Raw genomic sequence first — 21,702 nt, forward strand, 5'->3', positions numbered from 1 at the left:
GAGAGTATATACAAACGTCAATACGTCGGTACATACTCCTAACTTAAAAACTCTGCATTCTGCAGTACATAAAGTTCTCGCGAAGTTTGGAGTCGGGCTTCCTATACATTGCGAATAAGTAAAAAACAGAAAACTTGTACAATAAACAGGAGTTGCGAAACTCCACATCACGTGCCACATCGAGATGAGGGCCGTGAGTCGTGACCACTCCGCTAATGTTTGCTGAAAAGTTGCCGACACGACGGGGCCAGAATTTCCACCAGAGTTATTTCACCCCGGAGTTTTTATCAGAGTGACCCTCATGCCGTTGGCATAAAGCTCCTGTCAGAGGTAAAATATGTGTGAACGCAAAGTAGAACTCGCAAACTAAAATGGGATTGTCCAAGATCCCATTACAGTATTATTTCCCTTTACCAGGCCCGAAAACGCAACAGCAATAAACTGCAGAACCAAAGCGTTAATGTCGTGGAGCTAAGCAGAACAATTACATACTCCTTCTACTAACAACATAGTAAGACCCAAAAAGAGCATTAGTCGATTCTTGTTAATTTAAAACTTTGTAAAATTCTGTCTCTTATACATTGAGATAAAAGTACTTATATCTCAATCCTTTTATATCTCTTAAAAGTGTAAGGTCATTTTAGAACATTCCAGCCCAGAAATAATAATATCGCCTCATTTGTAAGTTGTAACTCTGGTATCAGTTCCATTGCATGTCGATTGTCGATGCCGATGACTGCGCCACATCAGCTACGTATGCAGACAGAGGTCGGGAGGTGAGGTCACGCCCTGCGGCCGCGGCGGGTCGTTGCTCCGTACCCCACCCTTCCCGATGCAATCTTGCGCAGTCTGCTCGGTCATTCTCACGAGATGTCTCGGAATTATCTTTATTCTATTTGGGAACTATCCGGTCCGAGATACGGTTGCGTCACACGGATAGATTCTATCGTGAATGCTTGTAGGTTCACTTTTCAAGAAACTTATGAAATTTCCTGAACCATAATCCAGCTTAGCCATATCAAATGTTATTATATCCTAACCGTTAACCAGACCAGATTTCCAGGAAACGCGAAATCACGATACGGATGAAATTAGAATTCGCGTAGATTCTAGATAACATAAACTTTAACGAGCCCCGCGTGTGCCAGATCAGAAATCAATAAAACAATATATTGTTATAAAAGAAAATCCTGGCACCGGATCAAATGCATACTGATTCATCTTCGTAAATATCGAGCATCATCGTCATCTGTCCCGCTTTGCTCGGTACCGTAGGAGCGGGATGGCAGGGATGAAAATTTTGATAAAGGGCCAGTGACGCGGTCCCATTGAGTTGAGGCTGCCTTGCGTAAGCGCAGTGACACTGACCAAATACGGTCTGCCGGCGCTGCCAGAGCCGTAATTAATGTTCTCTCATCAATGTATTGCATGCCGCGATACATTGAGGATATGACGCAAGTAGTAGTTCGTATTTCCAGGGGACTTTGTGGGGAAGTTATGAAAATTCTGGGTAAACCTTGTTTTCTCAGTCATAACTCATAAGTAATTCAAAAATACGACGAAACGTTTCGAGAAAAGGTAGGTACAGCCACACCACAGAACAGCAGTAGTATGTCTTGGCGCAGTCTTACTTTTTAGGTTTCCGTACTCAAAGGGTAAAAACCCTATTACTAAGACTTCGATGTCTGTCCATCTGTCTGTCTCCAGGCTGTAACTCAAGAACCGCTATATTTTCAGCTTATTTTTGCTCTATGTGGTAAGTGTAAGTACCGCGCACGAAGGGGAACTCTTCGTGCGCGAGTCCAACTCGCACTTAGCCGATTGTTTATATCACAATATGACGTGCTTGATTTATTACAGAACAAGTTAAAATCTGGGTGCACGGTAGTACACCCGCCGAGACGAGCCAAGCGAAGTGCAAGGGCACTACCTAGTACCTACCTTTTCTCGAAGTGTTTCGTCGTTTTTTTAAACATTCATAGAATTGGTTTCCGTTGTAGCAGATAGTTCATATTTTCAGGATATGATGATTGATGTCATCAATAGACTTATTAAGTATACAAAGTCTCAATTGAATAGCTCTTATACTTTAGATGTTATTGATATCTAAAATACACCGATTTTGTCACTGACTCACACATAGACACACTGATGATCATCAAAATGTTTGGCTACTTCCTGAAGTGCTAGAAAGCTGAAATATGGTATGTCATCAAAGTTTAGTAAACCGACAAAAAAATTCATAAACTTGTAATTTTCGTCTCCCATCCCCTAAAATGGGGGAGGGGGGGTAGAAGTTGACCCTCATAGAGTTGGTTTCCGATGTGCCAGATAGTTTATATTCTCAGGATATGATGTCAATAATAGACTTATTAAACATAAAAAGTCTTAATTGAATAAGTCTAATACTTTAGATTTTATTGATACCTAAAATACGCCGAAATTTGGTTATACGCCATAAAATAAGTTTAGTAGGGGCCGGGGGTAATGGAAGTTTAAATATGAGACTTCCACAAATTTTATGAATTAGGACATGAAAGCTTACACGGGATGGACATTAACTAAAAACCTGTTAATAAAAAAATATATTAAAAAAAACTATATGTAGAGCCAAGTTTCTGAATCTACGCGGCCTAACTCTATCGACCCTAACTCCAACAAATTCTACATAATATCAGTAAGTATGTATGGCTTGGCTGTTTCGTTACTTACTTCAGATCAGAAACTAAATATTTGCCTCACCTCTACGCTGCCCTGTTACGCACAAGTATGCTATCTCAAAAAACTCGAATTTGAGAAAAACGGCTCTAAAGTTTTAAACAAACATTTGCTTGTATTGTATTAATAAAAATGTGCTATAAACTTAAAACTGTTTGATTGACTTTGTTGAATGTTTCTAGAACATATTGTCATATATATTTTTTAAATATCTGTAATACTTAATATTTAAATAGAGTTAAACGAGTTATGAATAACCATCACTTCATACAAACGTGGTTACGCGTCGTGTGATAATTTAAGTTAGAAGAGTTGCGTGCAATCGGCAGCATGCGATGGGTGGAAAACTTATCTATGTTATCTAATAGTTGTATTAGATGTGTTTGACGAGTGCTACCGAAAGGTGGTAAAAACCTCTGCAGTTCGACGCGGCGTTATGTCGCCAGATGTGAGCGTCTTTGTCAAATTTGTATGGATTTGACAATTTCAAAGACGTCTCACGTAATTGAGGTCTGTCAAATCAGTAAAAATTTAGAAATGCATCTATGCGTCGCGTTGCGGTCTGAATTGACCCTTACAAATGTCACAGACGCTCAGTTCGAAAGTTAGGCTTTCGATCTGAGACTATAAAGCGTCAGTGACACCGCAACCGATTCAATGCGGCGCACGTTTTTGAAGACTTTCAGTCATGGCGGCATACAATTTTCTCGTGACACGTGAGCCGTGTCAGACGCCATAGAAGTAGATGACACGGCTACCGTGTCACCCGCCACGTTCAAAAAGGTTTATTGTTTTTCTTGGTTTTTACGTGTTTATTAGCTTAATTTATTTAATTGAACCCAAACCATTGATGTTAACGGAAGGCTACGTTGTTTTGAGTTGATTTCGAGTAGTTTTACTAAGTTTTAACCTGAAAATGGAAGGTAAGCGATTTTTTTATTCAGGTGTTGCAAACCTTTTGTAGGTTTCAAAGTTAGAAAAATGAGTATATTAACTAGATCTGGGTTTCCGATGTAAATTATACGCTCGTAGATAAATTTAAAGAAGTTCGTTGTTAAGTTTTTTTAACTTCAAAAAGGAGGAGGTTATACGTTCGGCTGTGGATATTTTTTATGTGTGTTCAACGATTACTCCGCTGTTTGTGAACCGATTTTCAAAATTTTTCTTTTGTTGTATGGGGTATTTGTTCCGATTAATCCGGTTCCGAGTTGGTACCATGTTCACAAAAGTGGTGGTCTGATGATGGGAACCATGAGGAAATAAAAAAAATATATGAACTAGCCAATTCCATACATAAAAACTAAGTTTTCTCGATATAATATTATATAGATTTTTGATAAATTGGGTTGAACGAAAGCTGAAAAGCACGATAATTGGGTTTCAGTTATAAAGCTTATAGGACTACTTTTAATTGCAGGGAAACGTTTTATTCCTATGGATAAGGAAGTTTGCGAAAACAGCTAGTTAGAAATATTTTCGAAAGAAACAACTTAGATTAAAACAAAAATCGTTAGTGGATTAGTAATACTTTGATGACAACGCAAGTATTTTTCTACATTATTGTTTAAAAAAATTGCGAGAACTTGAAAGTCTAAAATAATATAGAATAATATGGGCTACCAATATTACTTCTTTATATTCCTAAAGCAGGTCCGCAATTGTAGCAACAGACGGTACAGCTGCTGGAGCTTCTGCCAAACTTCAAAAAAATTTAGACGAACTATCTCGCTGGTTAAAATACTGGAAAATAAAGGCCAACGAAACAAAATCGGTCCATGTTACATTTAGCCTACGACACGAAACATGTCCCGAAGTTGAGCTAAATGAAATCAAAATCCCACAATCCGATGACGTTCGATACCTGGGCGTATATCTAGACCGTAGACTGACGTGGAAAAAGCACATCCAAACAAAAAGAAAGGCACTCGACCTCCAACTGCTAAAACTTCAATGGTTAATGGGCAAAAAGTCACAACTCCGTCTTGAAAATAAACTTCTACTCTTTAATAGTATCTTAAAACCTATCTGGACCTACGGCATCCAGCTGTGGGGTACAGCATCACCATCGAACATTGCCATCCTGCAGAGGTTCCAGTCAAAAACGCTGCGTATGATAACTGGTGCCCCCTGGTACATCTCAAACACTCACCTCCACAACACCTCCTGAAGGTAGAAACTATTAAAGAGGAAATAAAAAGCGCCCTACAAAAATACTCCAAAAGAATGCAAAATCATCCCAACCTCCTGGCTAAAAACCTGTGGTGGTACCCACAATTCGCCTAACAATCCTGCATCGCGCTATCGAAGTTTCGGAGAACGGCAAGATATATACAACGTCTGAGATGACGTCAGTGGGCTTCGGCCTGACCGAGCATAACACCTCGCTCGGTCGGAAGATCTTCCTTTGTGGTGGCCACGCATATTCCCACATTGGTGACCCTCGACAGAACACGCCTCCTTCATCATTATCACTCCCCGCCCCTCCGCACCGCACCAGCCAGCATCGCCTCATCGGGTACCTCGTCCACTAGCCGCAATGTACCGCGGCCTGGGCGACTCCGCATCGGCATCATTGGGCTTTCTCACTACACCGACCGGTCAGCAAGCAGAGCACATCTCTTCTGGTCAGCACGTAGCATCGGCCCCGCACGGCAGCTTATCCGACTCACTGGATCCCGTGCAGCAGCTTACAGTTCCGACTCACTGGGACTCACTGCAACAGTTCCGACTCACTGGAACTCACTGGCACTGGCGACTCAAGCGACAAGACTTCAAGATTCGACCTCCGGTCTTCGGGGGGGAGTGATGTGGTGGTACCCACAATTCACCTAACAATCCTGCATCGCGCTATCGAAGTTTCGGAGAACGGCAAGATATATATAACGTCTGAGATGACGTCAGTGGGCTTCGGCCTGACCGAGCATAACACCTCGCTCGGTCGGAAGATCTTCCTTTGTGGCCACCACTCCCACAAACCTAATGCAACATTCAAAAGGCTCAAAAGACGAGCCCCTCAAGACATGTTAATATAAACAGAGCTAGCACCGAAATGGACATATCACTGGATATGGTCCATACACGCCAAGAATGAAACACATAAAATCCAGCTCAATGTCATAAAGACAGATCGCAGGACATAAAGGAGATAAAAAAAATCCTAAAAGTTTACTACTAAAAAGCCCGGCCGCAAATTATCCGAATTTCTGATCAAAAAATACATTTTGACACGTCAGAATTCTGATAACATGCGGGGTCCACAACAAAATGTATGAACAGAGTGCGTTCCGGCGGGGGTCCGGCGGGCGTACGACGGGGCTAAAAAAGAAGACAGCCCCCACTTTTTTCAATTCACAGAATATTCAGAAACAAACCCTATAGGCTTGTTTTACGTGGAAAATTAAAACGGTTTTGTTCGGAGTAGAACCTTCTAAAGTGTAATTTGAGGGAGATACAATCGCTTTCTAAATGACACGGCTCACGTGTCATACGCCACACGTTAAAAACCCATTAGACGCGGCTGCCATGTAATCCACAATGAATGCAGCTTTTAAAAAATGTTGACGGCCCCTATTTTTTTTCAATTCACAGAATATTCAGAGGCGAAGCCTATAGGCTTGTTCTACGTGGAAAATGAAAATGTTTTTGTTCAGAGTAGAACCTTCTAAAATGTAATTTGAGGGAGATTCAAGCGTTTTTTAAATGACACGGCTCACGTGTCATACGCCACACGTTAGAAATATGTATGACACGGCTCCCGTGTCATCCGCACTGAATCGGTTAAGTGTCGCCGCGACAGAGCGACAGATAGATGATCTATGCTGAATAATTATGAAATTATAGAGAACATCATTCGAGCCAATTAGGCCTGGAGATACTGACACAAAATTCTTGGTCATTTGTACCAGTATAGCGGTTTTACAGGGGTATAATTACGTAAAGGCAAAAAATTTTTGTACCAGGCTAATTTTTGCATAGCTAATCATCGTCGAGTAGCCATTCACGAAAATCACCTTGCCATACTTTTCCGACAGCGCCCAATGGCCGCCATTACACTGCAAAGGTGTCTTCACGTCCGCGTCGGTGCGGCCCGGCCGGCCGCGCTCACTGTTTCAGCGAGTGGCCACGCGTAACTATTTCAACTATAAGATAACAGACTTAGTTTGAGTTACAGAATTTATTGATACATTCTGCCCATCTGTATTAACTTAAATTGAATGAGTAATGCCTAACTGATACAATAAAAAATAAAGTTAAACGAATTTGTCATAAGAGATTCTGACTCACTGATAAATAATTTTTTGAAATTGTCTATAGTGCCATATAGACTGTACTGATTAAGACTATTTTGCAGTGGTTAGGCGTAACTCGTCTACTTTAAAATAGCATACTTGTGCGTAACAGGGCAGTACGACGGTAGCTATTAACAGCGAAGCCATACGTACTTCCTGATATGTAGAATTAGTTGGAGTTAGGGTCGATAGAGTTAGGCCGCGTAGATTATTCTTAATCTACGCGGCCTAACTCTATTGACTTTGGCTTGGCTCTACAGGCAGACCTGATGTCTTTTCACAGGGCAAACCTTTTGTGGTCATCGAGGTAACATTTTAAATGAAATGGTGGGTAACTATTATACATATCCGTATGAATTGCATTCCTTTCAATTCCTCATGGATGCGTCTTAAATCGCATCATTTTCATTAAATTGATGAAATGATGAATGATGAAATTCAGAATTAATGAAAATTATTTGAATTTGAAGCTCGTATGTTATAAATTCGCAAGTGTCTACCTGTGTATCCGTCTGCTAAGTACTCACATACGGTTTTAATCGATCGAGCAATTACTCTATCGAAGGAAACATCGAACCAGCTCGATGTAAGCCTTCGAGCTGTGAGTTTTACGGTCTACAGTCCACACAGTGGTTTTTGCTCGATTTGGAGTAAAACTATCGATTAAAACCGTATGTGAGTACGCTCTTTTCGCTAAAACCACTGAACCGATTTTGATACAATTCGGCTTCGAAATAGTGCAGAACTTCATGGAAAGATATAGGATAGTTTTATTAGCGAAAAATTACAGTTCAAGCGCGATAAAACCATTTCGGCACTAGTCGCAACGGATTTGCGGGTAACATCAAATATAAATAGAATCGTGTTAGTAGTTGTGCGCCGGTCGGCTGGTTATAGTGATCGGATGCGGGCGCCGGGCTCGATCGATTGTGTTTACGACGAGGCCTTGGCAGTGGCGTGACGTCAACACTCCGCGTGGCTCTCGCACCGCGACCCATGCTTCGCCGAATACGGCGCTTGCACAAAATTGTGCGCAATTGATAGCTCTGCTTATGCCATATTTACTGTCAGTGAACGACACGAACAAGACGCTCTATTCCCTAAAGTTAAGACTTAAGGGCACGAATTCTGATCTAGAGCCTACAATCTAAACCACGTAAGAATATTTCTAAAGAATGGACGCGAGAAGAAAATAAAGAAATACTTATTAGAGTATCAAATATCATAAACATGTAAGCCGTAACTTAGAACCTGCTGCTTGACCTTACCAGCATTTTTTTAGGCGACTTTATATTTCCTGATATAAAACAAATGAAGCGTCATTGCACGCCATCCCGAGTAGGCACAAAAACTAGAATGAACTGGTGATGATGTTATTTTGCTTTGATTAATTGTGGTTTAGATAAAAACTGGAATTGTGACGGTTGAGTCTTCTAGCAGTTTTGAATTTTGAAATACCACAACAAGATGCATATTATACAACAGATGTAAAAGCTACGAGAGAATACTGATGAAACAACTGAATTTTGCGGATTATGATTGAAGCTGTTATTTTCGAAGCGTTGCCGGCAGCCGGGCTCGATATGAATAGTTTAAAACCACTAGATACATAATATTACTACCAAGTAACGATGATAATATATGGACGACGCGATCGTATCAAATGTGGTCGCAGCCATAAGTTTTGGGAGGGACAGGATCTTAAATTAATAGCAAGCACAATACAATATAGCGAAATAAAAGTTTCACATAGTAACTCACTTGGTTTTTTGGGAGCATAACTCCTGTAAACCCATTGGGACCGCCTATGGATCGTATAACATCCATATGCCAAACACATAAACACCGGGGTAGGGGTAATCCTATATGAATGACGGGCGAATATAAATCGAAACGTCAATAAACCAGCCAAAATAGCGGCTTGACGTCAGCGGCCGTGCTACTGTCAAGGGCACTACGGTTTTAACTCAGATATAATAAATACTGTCTAAAATTAGGCGAATAATTTCGTTTTCGCAACACGATCCACGTGAGCTGGCCCCTTATTCTTTCAACACAATCAAAAAACTCGATCGCTGTAGGTTTAGGTACTCCTGACTCCTGAGTCCTGACACCTACACTAGCGCGCGTACAGTGGCTCAATTAGTACTAATTTTCGGGGATGTCGATCTTGATTCCATTTTGACAATCCAGGATTAGGATCCAGTCTAAACTCGAAGCTAAATCAAAATTAACGTTAGATCACTAGATATTGATGATTAAACTCATTCGAAGTAGACTGCGGAGTCAGCGTCGTCTGGCAGCCACGTTTGGAAACTTGTTTATCGGTACCAGTTGCAACTTTTATGGTATCATGTTCTTATTTACTTACAGAATTTGCTGTAGTAGCTGTTCGGGTTTCGCTGAATATCGATTTACGATTAGACAACATGTATGACACGAATGTTGTTTAAATGTTTAATGCTTTTGAGATAGGATCACTAGTATAAACTTATTTCATAGTTGACATGGCATTTTCTGGCAAAACGTGGCCAAAATATTTTATTTTGTCAGGAAGACCAACAGATATCAATAAAAACAGTAAATAACTTTAGCTAGAAACTATGAAGCCAATAACAGGTGCTCACAAATAAATACATAAGTACATAAATCTGTAAAGTATTCGGCAGAGTCGATAATGATATTCTTCTTAATAAGTTGAGATCTCTTGGGTTTTCATCTGCCTTTGTCAGATTCTTCGCGAGTTATCTACGAGACCGAATACAGTTTGTAAGATACGGTTGCTTTGAGAGTACTACTTACAGCACACGCTCTGGTGTCAGTCAGGGATCAGTATTAGGCCCTCTTTTATTCCTGATCTTCATAAATGATCTTCCAGCAATAATAAAGTATGCCAAATTCTTATTATATGCCGACGATCTGAAGATCATCATGGTAATAAAATCTTTGCACGATTGTTTACTTCTCCAAAAGGATCTGGATGCTCTCCACCGATGGAGTATTTTGAACAATCTGCTGTTCAATATGAGCAAATGTACTGTAATGACATATGGAAGGAAGGTACGACTTCTTGTATTTAATTACACAATGGATGGACATCCCTTGACTCGAGTCCACAACACAAAAGACTTAGGGGTATACTTCGATAAAACCCTTACATTTAAAGACCATATTGCTGCTATTGCTAAAGATAGTTATAAACGCTTAGGATTTGTTCTCCGTAATGTTAGGGACTTTAAAAATCCCAAAGTAATTAAGTTACTGTATAACACATTAGTACGCAGTAAATTAGAAACGGATGCCTGTGTTTGGGTGCCTCATACAAATGCATCAACACTGATGCTTGAAAAAGTACAGAAAACTTTTCTCAGATTCCTGTACAAAAGAGTTAATGGATATTATCCTTATATGTACCCCACTAACTTCCTTTTAGCTACCCTAGGATATCACTCACTAGAGGTCAGGAGGGGTGTGGACCTCGTTCTAATAATTTTAAAATCTCTTCATGGAATTATAGACTGTCCGGAACTTCACACCCTCGTTTGTCGTTTGTTCGTGCCCGACAATTATCGCAGGCACTGCTCTTGCCATCGGCCCAAACTATTTGCCTTACCTATATGTAATTCTGTCGCGAGAGCCGAGTCCCCACTGTGTCGTGGGTTAGACATGCTCAACGCTCTCCTGTCTGCCAACCCCAAGTGTGACATTTTTGCTGATAAGTGGATGGAAATAAAGAAAGTATGTGTGAAATTCTGCGAGGGAAAGTATGAAAGAGCTTCTACCGTTGTCTATTAGTTAAGTTGTTATTATTATTATTAGTTTTTAATTACTATCAATGTGTATCTAAGTTTAAGGTTAATTAATGTAATTGGGGTCACCCGTTTTAATTAACTGTAAATAAATAAATAAAAATAAATAAATATATATTGGGACCACTACAGTACTTGATACTGATAACGTCATAAAGTCATAACCTATCCTTGCGTCTGTGTATTTTTGATCAAATACGCTTTAATTCGACTGGATTAATTATTGGCCTCCATGTATACGAGGGCCTTTACAGTTTACACACCTGCGTGAGATATTGTTTCCAAAGTTCAAACTGTTGCTCTTCTGTCTAACTTCATGTGTTCATCAATTCATGCACCTATATCATGTAAGTGGGTTTCGTAGTGTTGGGCAGTTGGCACCGGTCCACGCGGGGGCGACTGGTGATACAGATTACGGGAGTGTGCGAGTTATAATGTTGTTGCAGCCGATTACCGGCCATTACATAGTTATAACTAGGATCCTCGCACACTTTCAACGACTATGGTAATAATCCAGCAGCGAAGCTGATGTTGCATTGCATTATTCGAGGAGTAACTAGTACACCGGATTTATTTTAAGAGGATACACCAGGGGCTAGAGAAATGAAAAAAAAGTACGTGTAATATCTATAGCTGTCTCCCTTACCTCAAGCCTATACCGCAGAACGCGATAGAGACAACTGCAGAAAATCAACGATTCGTTGTCCCCTGATTCCTTCTCCAAAACATAACCGATTTAAGTACTTTTAACCGACTTCCAAAAAACGAGGAGGTTATACAGGGTGTAACAAAAATAAGTGATAATACTTTAGGGTGTGTATGTGTTCCTTATAGAGAGTTCACTGTAAAAGTAGCAGCGCTGAAGGACCAAATTTTTTTTTCACTTTTGTATGGGCAAGCGCCCGAACGTCACGAGTTTCCCTATACAAAAGTGAAAAAAAAAAAATTGGTCTTTCAGCGCTGCTACTTTCACAGTGAACTCTCTATAAGGAACACATACCCACCCTAAAGTATTATCACTTATTTTTATTACACCTTGTATATTCGGCTGTTTATTTTTATTTTTATTTATTTTTTTAAGATTAAAAAAAGGCTTGAGCTTGTGTTCCTATGTTTTGCTTTTTTTGTATAATCTAGCCAAATCTGTTTTCTGGACGTTTGAAAACAGCGGAATATCTGGCCATTTTTTGGGTTTTTGAACGTTCATATCTTATTTAATAATTAAAATTTAAATTATGAAAAAAAAGAAAACATAGGGACATTGCATATTAGTGGCAGTAGATATTCAGGAAAAAAATTATAATTCTGCTAGCATTATCCAGGGAGGAAACAGGGGACAACGTTTGTATGGAAAAAAGAGCGGTGTGGACTCCTTTTAATGCAACATCAGCAAATTGCCAGAAAAGGAGAGGGATTTACTGAATTCTGTTGAGTAACTTATCAAAGCTTTCAAAACGTTAACTTTTGTAAGTGTCATTACTCATTAGTCATTACAAAGACAATATTTATTGAATAACATTGAATCTCTAGAGAAATTGATTCATAGGCAGTTGACAGACCTACATTATTTAGTCGGGTGTAAGCTTGACATAACAGTGCTGTGCATCACTTTCAGTTATCACTTACATAGTATAAAACAAAGTCGCTTTTTCCTCTTACGAGTATGTCCCTTTGTTCACTTTAATCTTTAAAACTACGGATTTTGATGCAGTTTTCTTTAATAGATAGAGTGATTGAAGAGAAAGGTTTTTAAGTATAATAACATTCATTTAATAGTGGAGAAATACTGTTATTTTTGGGGTTTCTAATGTGATGTCGTAAATAATTACATTTTTTTCCGCTTACATTGGAAACGCAGGCTGAACCCTACGAGATTTTTCAAAATAATGTACTAAGGGCCTGTTTCACCACTTTCTGATAAAGTGCCTAATAGGCCATTAACGACTTTTTTGACAGATTCTCCATACTTGATCTATCAAGTTAATTGGTGGATAGCCTTATCAGGAAGTGGTGAAACAGGCCCTAAGTATTGTACAGTATCAAAAGGTTTACAGAAAACTTCGCGATGGTATATGTCTATCTCTTATGGATATCCCACAGTAACATTTTTTGGCATTTACTTTTAACTACAAATCATGGCTAATTTTCGAAGCTATTTTAACCAATACGGCATTAATCCTCATTCAATTAAATACTTTAAATACATTATTAATTTAATTTAGATCTATATGGCCCTTTACAGCATAATATGATTTAAATGAACATTTTATAAGATATTAACAGATTTTGCGGCGGTACCGACTACCGACCAATGTGGGCCACGGGTAGTAACGAATATAAATCAAAATTACTGAATCGATTTTAATCATCTTTCTTTTCAATGAGTGACATAGGCTATATATTTAATACCCGTGCGAAGCCGGGACGAGTCGCTAGTAAAAAATAACTCAATCATTCAAAATTCTCTTCATCCACATAACGTTTACCCTTATATTGCAAAACTAGAGGCACACACGTATCTAGACAATGATATTCTATGTTACTAACGTAACTAGATTTGCAGTTTACGACAGCAACGCGTTGCCACTTCGAAGATGCCTGCAGGCATATCTAACTTCAGTTGCCTGCTTGACGTTTAGCAACCGTGACGCATCCGTTAAAGCTATTCAAAATGGTGAAATGTGTTGTTAAAAATTGTGTATCACGGTCCGAAAAGGATGATAAAGCAAGTGGCGTTACTTTTCATAAGTAAGTTTGCATAATTTTAATCATAATTGTCTAAAATTACATGAAAACAAAAAAAAATATATCGTGAATTTTTTTTGTCACTGGTGTTGCCAGTGAAACGATTTTAATTTTCCCACTTATATGGGAGTTTACTTGATGAAAGGATGAATGACAGAAGTGTGTGCCAGTAATATCTGTGAATAGAATTTCGGCAACGTCTGTAATATGCACAATCATTACGAAAATTAGATTTTAATTTTATTTCATCATTGTAATGTGTAATCATTTTAAAATAGTATTAGGTTCACTTAGAATGATCTTTTATTTGTTTTTTAGAGTACCTAAAGATCAGAAGCGTAAGGAGGAGTGGATAAGATGTATAAGACTATTACGCAAAGAAAGCGACTGGTTTCCATCTACAGCTACCGTCATATGCTCGAAACACTTTAGAGATCAAGATAAGATTCCACCTAAGCATGATAAAGGTCATACTAAATTGACAAACAAAGCAGTTCCAATGGTTATTGTAAGTACCTATTTAACTATGTGTGAAAGTGGTCTGTAGTCTGTTCGTCGGTCTGTGTTTAATAAGTCATTTTTTCTAGGATGAAATCAAATCACCACCGTTAGAAATGGAAGTTGATTTAAATGTGGAAACTGATGATGAAATGCTCGAAATATTAGAAACACCACGAGAACATAAAATGAGAAAAACTATTAAACGCTTAAAGTTTGTATCATCGAAGAGATTAAAATGTATACAGAATTTAAGACAAAAAAATAAAAGACTTCAGATTAAAAATAAGAAATTGTCGGACATAATAAAAGAATTAAAAAAGCAGCGCTACTGAAGTGAAGAAGAAGAAATGCAATTAAATTTTAATGAAGAAATGTGTGTCTTAATGAAAGCATTTCAGAATTCATATCAAAAGAAAAGGTCTTTCAAAAAGTTTTCTGTTGCACTGAGAAAATTTGCGTTATCACTTAATTTTTACTCACCTGCAGCATATAAATATGTTCGTGCAACCTTGAACAATTGTTTGCCTCACCCAAGAACGTTACTGAATTGGTACAACAAGATTAATGGGGAACCTGGCTTTACGGCAGATGCATTCAATGTATTGAAAATAAAAAGTGCTGATTCCAAGTCAAAAATTATTTGTAATTTAGTGATGCATCAAAGCTTTGTTAGCCACGGAGCTTTTATGGTTTCATAAAATCATAATTATTAAAGACAAAGGAGGCCTATGCTATCCAGCGCAACAGGTTTTCGACATTTGTATATCATGTGAAGCCATGATTAAATTTGCTATTGCTATGTCCGGTGGAAAGTCTTTGCATCCTAAATATGGTGCTATGTATTTAAGTACGAAAACACTTGAAAAAATTCAAACATATTCGTGGATTAAAACATTTGCTATTCATACAGCAGAAAACGTGTCATCATTACAGATGGATCATTCTCTTTTGTTAATAACGCGATAATTCACAAGTATGTTAAGATAAGATTGTACCACGAATGTAAAATGTTTACCTTATGCTATAAGAAAGAGAGTAAAAGACAATTGTACAACAAACTTATGTTACACAGTGGTGTATAATCAATAAACCACCCTGCTGATTAATTTACAGTAAAAATATGTTGTCATGTTAAAAAAGTTTATAAAAAAATATTATCGTAATTATACGAGAACAATAATAAATTATATATTTACGCACTTATTTTTTTATTTCTATTCACATACCTTGTAAATATCTTAGAATTTAAAGTCTGTCAAAAAAGTCATGACAGGCGGGAAATTTTTTAAATGAAATAAAAAATATGAGAACTATAATAATTCGAGATAAAAATGTGCAAGGTGACAATATTTAAAATGTAATAAGCGTTCTCTATGAAAATACAAAGAAAAAAATACACGTTTTAAGCGTGATTACGTTTAGAAAATTTTCCCGCCTGTCATGACTTTCTTGACAGACTTTTTATTTATTTAATAGATTTTTTAAATAAAAAAACTATTATTTATTCAAATCCATTTACTATTGAAAATATTTAGAAAAAGCTAGTAACTAGGTAATAGTTACTAGCTTTTTCTAAATATTTTCAATGTACAGACATGCTTCTGTAAGAGTTTTCTAATAATATAGATTGAAAGTTTAATGAAATTCTGTTCAGAATATATAACATTAATCACACCAAAGCAATTAAATACTTAATAAATTATTTATTCATTCATTAATTTAGGGGAAATTATTTCTCGCCATTGGCAACTCTGTTCGTTTTCACGCCAGCAATGTATTGTCTCACTTCAACGGTAATTAGTAATGAGTGGAAGGAACGAGACAAATATAGTTTACTTTGACATATTGTATCGGTTTCAAAGCTCAAATGAGTCAAACGACTTTTGAAGTTTGAACTATCAATTATTATTTATTGGTGACGCATTTTTGAGAATCGTTTGTAAGACATTGCTACTCTAGTATTTTAGAAACTCATTGCATCTAGATATAAACTTATGAGTTATGACTTATGACTGACGACAATAAAATTATAAATCTATTCGTCGATCCGTAGGTCGATCCTAAAATACTTTAATGTAAGCACACTATGAAAGCGCTGTATATTTATGTTCCCATTCGCCAATAAATTTGAAGAGTCATAATATTCACAGAAAAAAATTGCTTAATTATTATAATACCGAACGCAGTTTATTTTTCTAATATTTTTTAGGCATCAGCAAGCACGCAGACTAAATAAACCCACTAAAAACATTTCACATTAAATGTTGCAAAGACGACCACATAAGGTTTGCTCTGTGAAAAAGATATCAGATCTCATGTAGAGCCAAGCTTCTGAATCTACACGGCCTAACTCTACCGACTCTAACTTTAACAAATTCTACATACATATTATTATACTTATCAGTAAATGTATGGTTTTGCCGTTTCGCTATCGTCGTCGTGGAGGTGATGCGAATATTTAGTTTCTGATCTGAAGTAAGTAACGAAACAGTCGACCGTTGAGTGGCTCTACGATACACTTTCGGCAACACTATCATTATTTACGAATTCATGTCATAGTATTATGAACAATTTATATATAATTAACCATTGTTATTGGACATAATGGTACTGCTGGTACACGTGTATAGCAAATCGTCAATTTTTTTTGCGCCAAGGCCGAGCGAGGCGTTACTAATCACGCACGTCACCGATACACACAGACATGCGCCCGCGCCGGTGTAAACAATGATGTAAACACTGGTTGTGGGCTCATCGCACCACATCCAACTGGTTCCACCGTAAGTTGTAGGAAGCAGGGAATTGTAGGCGTCGTGTTAGACCCGCTTGGCAAAACATCTTTAAACTTTAGCCCGTGGCAAACTTGTTGAACCTTTAAGTTTAAAAGACATATTGAGTCGATTTTTAATACACACATACTTACCTTTCTTCTTATTAATTTGCTTGTTGATAGCTTGAGACCCTCAGACCGCGTTTAGCATTTCCTAAGTTCTTCCTCAAATTAAAGGATTTTGGTGCTTACAGGAATTGTAGTGTTGGGAATGTGTTCTGGGTCAATCCCCGATTTGAAAAAGCCTATTTGTTTAATATTATCCAAACAATTCTAAGCTTAGATTTATAAGTGAGGTCACGGTGTCAAGTCTTGACACTCGACCCGTCTATTTGTGCTACAGCTTGAGGCAGCCTTCTGATCGACTACTGATTAGATTTGATCATTTTATTGTAGATCTAACGAGCTTGTGTTATCAGATGAAATGCTCTCGAGCATATTCCTACAACATAATACAACATGTCAGCTAGTACTAATAGGTCAGTAAACAGTTTCATATTAGGACTAGCTGGCATGTTATACGTTGTAGGAATATGCTTAGGAGCGTCAAAGGAAGATCTTGTACCGACTACCGAGCAAGGAGTTGTTACTGGTCATTACAGACGTTGTTGCCGTCACGCGGATCTAAAAAAAATGCCGATTCTCAGACATACCCGATAAGCACACAAAATTTCAACAAAATCAGTCCAGCCATTTCGTCTTTCGGAGGAGTTCAACATCAAACGTGTCACGGACACGAAAATTCTATAAAATTTGATTACTGCGCCCTTTCAGTTCTGAGTCAACCTTTACACGTAACTATGAATTGTGGTTTGTGATGTAATCAGCGACGGTCATAGACTAGCGGATATATTTATGTCGATGACTATTGACTTGTGACATGGATTCGAAAATGATTAGATAGTCAATAGTCATGTTCAAAACGCTTTAAATTCGAAGAGCAAAAATCCATACTAATATTATAAATGCGAAAGTATCTCTGTCTGTCTGTCTGTCTGTCTGTCTGTCTGTCTGTCTTGCTTTCACGCCAAAACTACTGAACCGATTGCAATGAAATTTTGTATACAGTTATTCTAGAGTCTGAGAAAGGACATAGGCTACATTTTGATGTGGGAAAATATCTTATTTCCATGAAAATTTCGATGAAAATGAATTCGCATTGCGCGTGGCCAGCGCTCATCCCGGGGGTCCTGGGTTCGAGTCCCGCAGGCGGAACAAAAAGTTTTCAATGTTTCTGGGTCTTGGATGTGTATTAAAATAAAATTTCAAAAATCTTAAACATATTTTATGTATAATATTATAAAAAATCCAGAAATATATCGATGGAATGAACATTTTAGTTCTAATACGATTCAACAGATGGCGTTTTATTTTTTACTTTATTGTAACATAGAACTAATCATACTTATTAGTTAGTATGTTTTTGTTTATAGTTTTTAATACGTTAGAATATTATGTTTAATAATATTATCACTTGGTATAATAATAATCAATCTATCTTATCTTATGTAGAACTCCTACTGCATTTCTAATCCATACTATCCATACTAATATTATAAATGCGAAAGTATCTCTGTCTGTCTTGCTTTCACGCCAAAACTACTGAACCGATTGCAATGAAATTTTGTATACAGTTATTCTAGAGTCTGAGAAAGGACTTAGGCTACATTTTGATGTGGGAAAATATCTTATTTCCATGAAAATTTCGATGAAAATGAATTCGCATTGCGCGTGGCCAGCGATCATCCCGGGGGTCCTGTGTTCGAGTCCCGCAGGCGGAACAAAAAGTTTTCAATGTTCCTGGGTCTTGGATGTGTATTAAAATAAAATTTCAAAAATCTTAAACATATTTTATGTATAATACTAGCTGTTGCCCGCGACTTCGTCCGCGTGGACTTCAGTTTATAGCGCGCGATGTCAACAAAATTGGTGTCAAAAGCTTTTATAAAAAAACCCTGGTACCCCTTAAATCAATACAGCTGTGCAGTGTGCACACAATAAGTATTTCATTTTTTTTATATTAAACTTTATATTTTATGCCAAATTTTAAAGCTTATTTAGCCCTTCAATTACACAACTTTACCCATAAACTATTTATCATTGATAGATTTAAGGTTACGTCACTGCACAGATAAAGTACTGAGTTATTTAATACCGTAGAATAGATATAACAATCGAAAAAAATCGAAACTTAAAAAGATGATACCACGTCTTATAGAAAGACTTTTGAGCAAGCGTCAGCGCGATGTAGAAGACGCACGGCGCCATCTATTATGAATTGTTGGAACTAACTTAATTTGAACAAATTTACGCATTTTCACCCCCTTACAACCCTTTTTTCCAGTAAAAAAGTAGCCTATGTCCTTTCTCAGGCTTTAGACTATCTATATACAAAATTTCATTACAATCGGTTCGAAAGTTTTAGCGTTTGGCGTGAAAGCGAGACTGACAGACAGACAGACAGACAGAGATACTTTTGGCGTTTGGCGTGAAAGCGAGACTATCAGACAGACAGACAGACAGAGATACTTTCGCATTTATAATATTAGTATAGATTATGTGCACACTGCATAGCTGTTTTTGGGTATTTTGATTAATTAAGGGCCGCGCTACACCGGAAGCACTTACCAGGGTTTTAAAAAGTTTTTAAATTTGACACAAATTTTGTCCGCGCGCTATAAACTAAAGTCCACGCGGACGAAGTCGCGGGCAACAGCTAGTATGAAATATGTTAAAAAAAAAACTTCGAAATAGAATTCACTATCTTATGTTTTGTTTACTATCTGCATGAATCTTTATACACACATTTTGCGAAGAAAGAGAATGAAATTGACCATGATTGTCCTTACATTTAGATGACTACAATTGTACCATGTATGTGCTATTTTTAGCTCTCGTTTCCTCAATTGTAACTTCAATTAGTACTTTAATTTGATCGTCGCCTTCGCTAATCCGCTCTGCAACTAAATGTTTATTACTTCTGAGTTCTGAATCATGCTGGCCTTGCTCCCGGTTGAGCTTCATTACAACTTTGCTGATAACTGTATTTGAGTCATTATGGTGATTTACTTTTCGTTGGCAATCCTGTGTGGGTCACCGCACACCGGTCTAACTAGTTCATAAGCTTCAGACTCTGTCTTTCTGGTGTTGAAATTGTTGTAATCAAGTGCACGTTTTCCACGAAGGTTGAAAATACAAAATTCATTAAATGGCTTCTGAATCGACTTCCAAGCACGAAATGTCAAAGTTTTTGAGGTCGTGGAATAGGAAAATACAATTTTCAAATGTCAAAACTTCAGCTCAAGGGAAGGGTCAAATATATTATGTTTAGTTTTATATACTTACCTGCTATTGCAAATTGAGCCACTGAACTTACTTAACTTATAAAGTTGGTGTGAATGCTGAACCTGGAGAGTCTTACTTCTAGGCTAGAAAGTGTAGCGTCATTAGACATCGAGACTGATTATGATGTTATTAAATCAGGCTTCAGCGCTGAGTTCTGAAAACATAAAGTTATTGACCAACACATGCTAACAATATAAACTGGAGTTAGCTGGTCTGTCAATTTGTTCGAGGTCTAAGTTCATCGAAGCTATTACACGGTCGGGCTACGGACTTACGGCTCCACTCTCCAGTCACGAACGCCAAATGTCACGGATAAAGTGCTAGTGATACATTATTGAGCCATGGTACTGTATAGAACCTATTGATAAGTATGTGTATCTTAAACCATATCTCGTGATTAAAAGAATTTCATGACAAACAAAAACTTTTTCGGTATAAACTAAGATGATGGGCTTGAGTTACATGGAGTTCAGAACTCAGAAGAAGGGGTTTTGGTTTCTTGCTCATGCTATTCTGATACATAATATTATAATATCAAAAAACTTTTAATAAAGGCTTTAATAATTTTTACCATGTACAATTTTGTCCCACTAGTAACGCACAAAAAACTAGTTTTTAAGAACGTTAGAAAAGTAGATAATATATTTTAGACACGCTCAGAATAAGCTTAGATAACGTGTACTGAAGTAGCGTGTGCTGCCGTAATAAAGGAACTCTACTCGTAGGTTTCCATCCTAAAAATAATTATTGGACAGAATATAATCCGAGATATAAAAATTTTATAGTGATGAAGATACAGTTTAATGTCGCGATAAAAGATTACAACCTTTTTTAAATGGACCTTTACTTTTTCAGAAATTTTTTGCTCGTTGTCATAAACGGTCGGTCTCAGATTGCTGATACCGGCAATAATTTGAAGAGTATCACGGATCGCGAGATAGGATCATATGAAGTAGGTTTAGAATAACTACTAGATGTCCCGCGCGGCTTCGCCCGCGTAAATTAGGAATTTAACGGAATTTATTTCCCCGCAAAAAATTGCTTTTGTCTACGCTATATTTGTGCCAGATCTATAGCCTTCCTCGATAAATAGCTATCTAACACTGAAAGTTTTTTTTAATCAGACCCGGTTCCTGACATTAGCGCGTTCAAAAAACAAACAGACAAACTCTTCAGGTTTATAATATTAGTAAAGATTTTTTAATTGCTTGACAAACTCGAATCTAGATCTAAAATATTACATTAATGAACGGCTGACTGTTACAAATAGACTATTATTTCGTGAAGCACGCACTAGGGCACGATCCAATGGATTTCGTTTTTGCTGGGTACGGAACGGCACAATCCAGATACGAAAAGCTGAGAATTATCCTGCCATCCCTATTCGTACACAAACTGACTTGGATGAGAAGATTGGAGGTCAGCAACTGTGTGATGGATTTACTGCTTCGGACTTACAAATTAA

The 21,702-nt window shown here is 37.5% G+C and overlaps 1 protein-coding gene across 1 annotated transcript in view; it reads left to right on the plus strand.

Annotated features, from left to right (window-relative positions):
- The first annotated feature begins 1,300 nt into the window (after positions 1-1,300).
- LOC121734923 (interferon regulatory factor 2-binding protein-like A) overlaps positions 1,301-21,702 on the plus strand; it is a 74,394-nt gene continuing 53,992 nt past the window's right edge. Inside the window, exon 1 of the mRNA XM_042125564.1 lies at positions 1,301-1,398. The gene's annotated coding sequence lies outside the window, so the exon portion shown is untranslated. The remainder of the gene's footprint in view (positions 1,399-21,702) is intronic.

Source organism: Aricia agestis, chromosome 16 (assembly GCF_905147365.1).
Source record: "Aricia agestis chromosome 16, ilAriAges1.1, whole genome shotgun sequence".
Classification (NCBI taxonomy): Eukaryota; Metazoa; Arthropoda; class Insecta; order Lepidoptera; family Lycaenidae; genus Aricia; species Aricia agestis.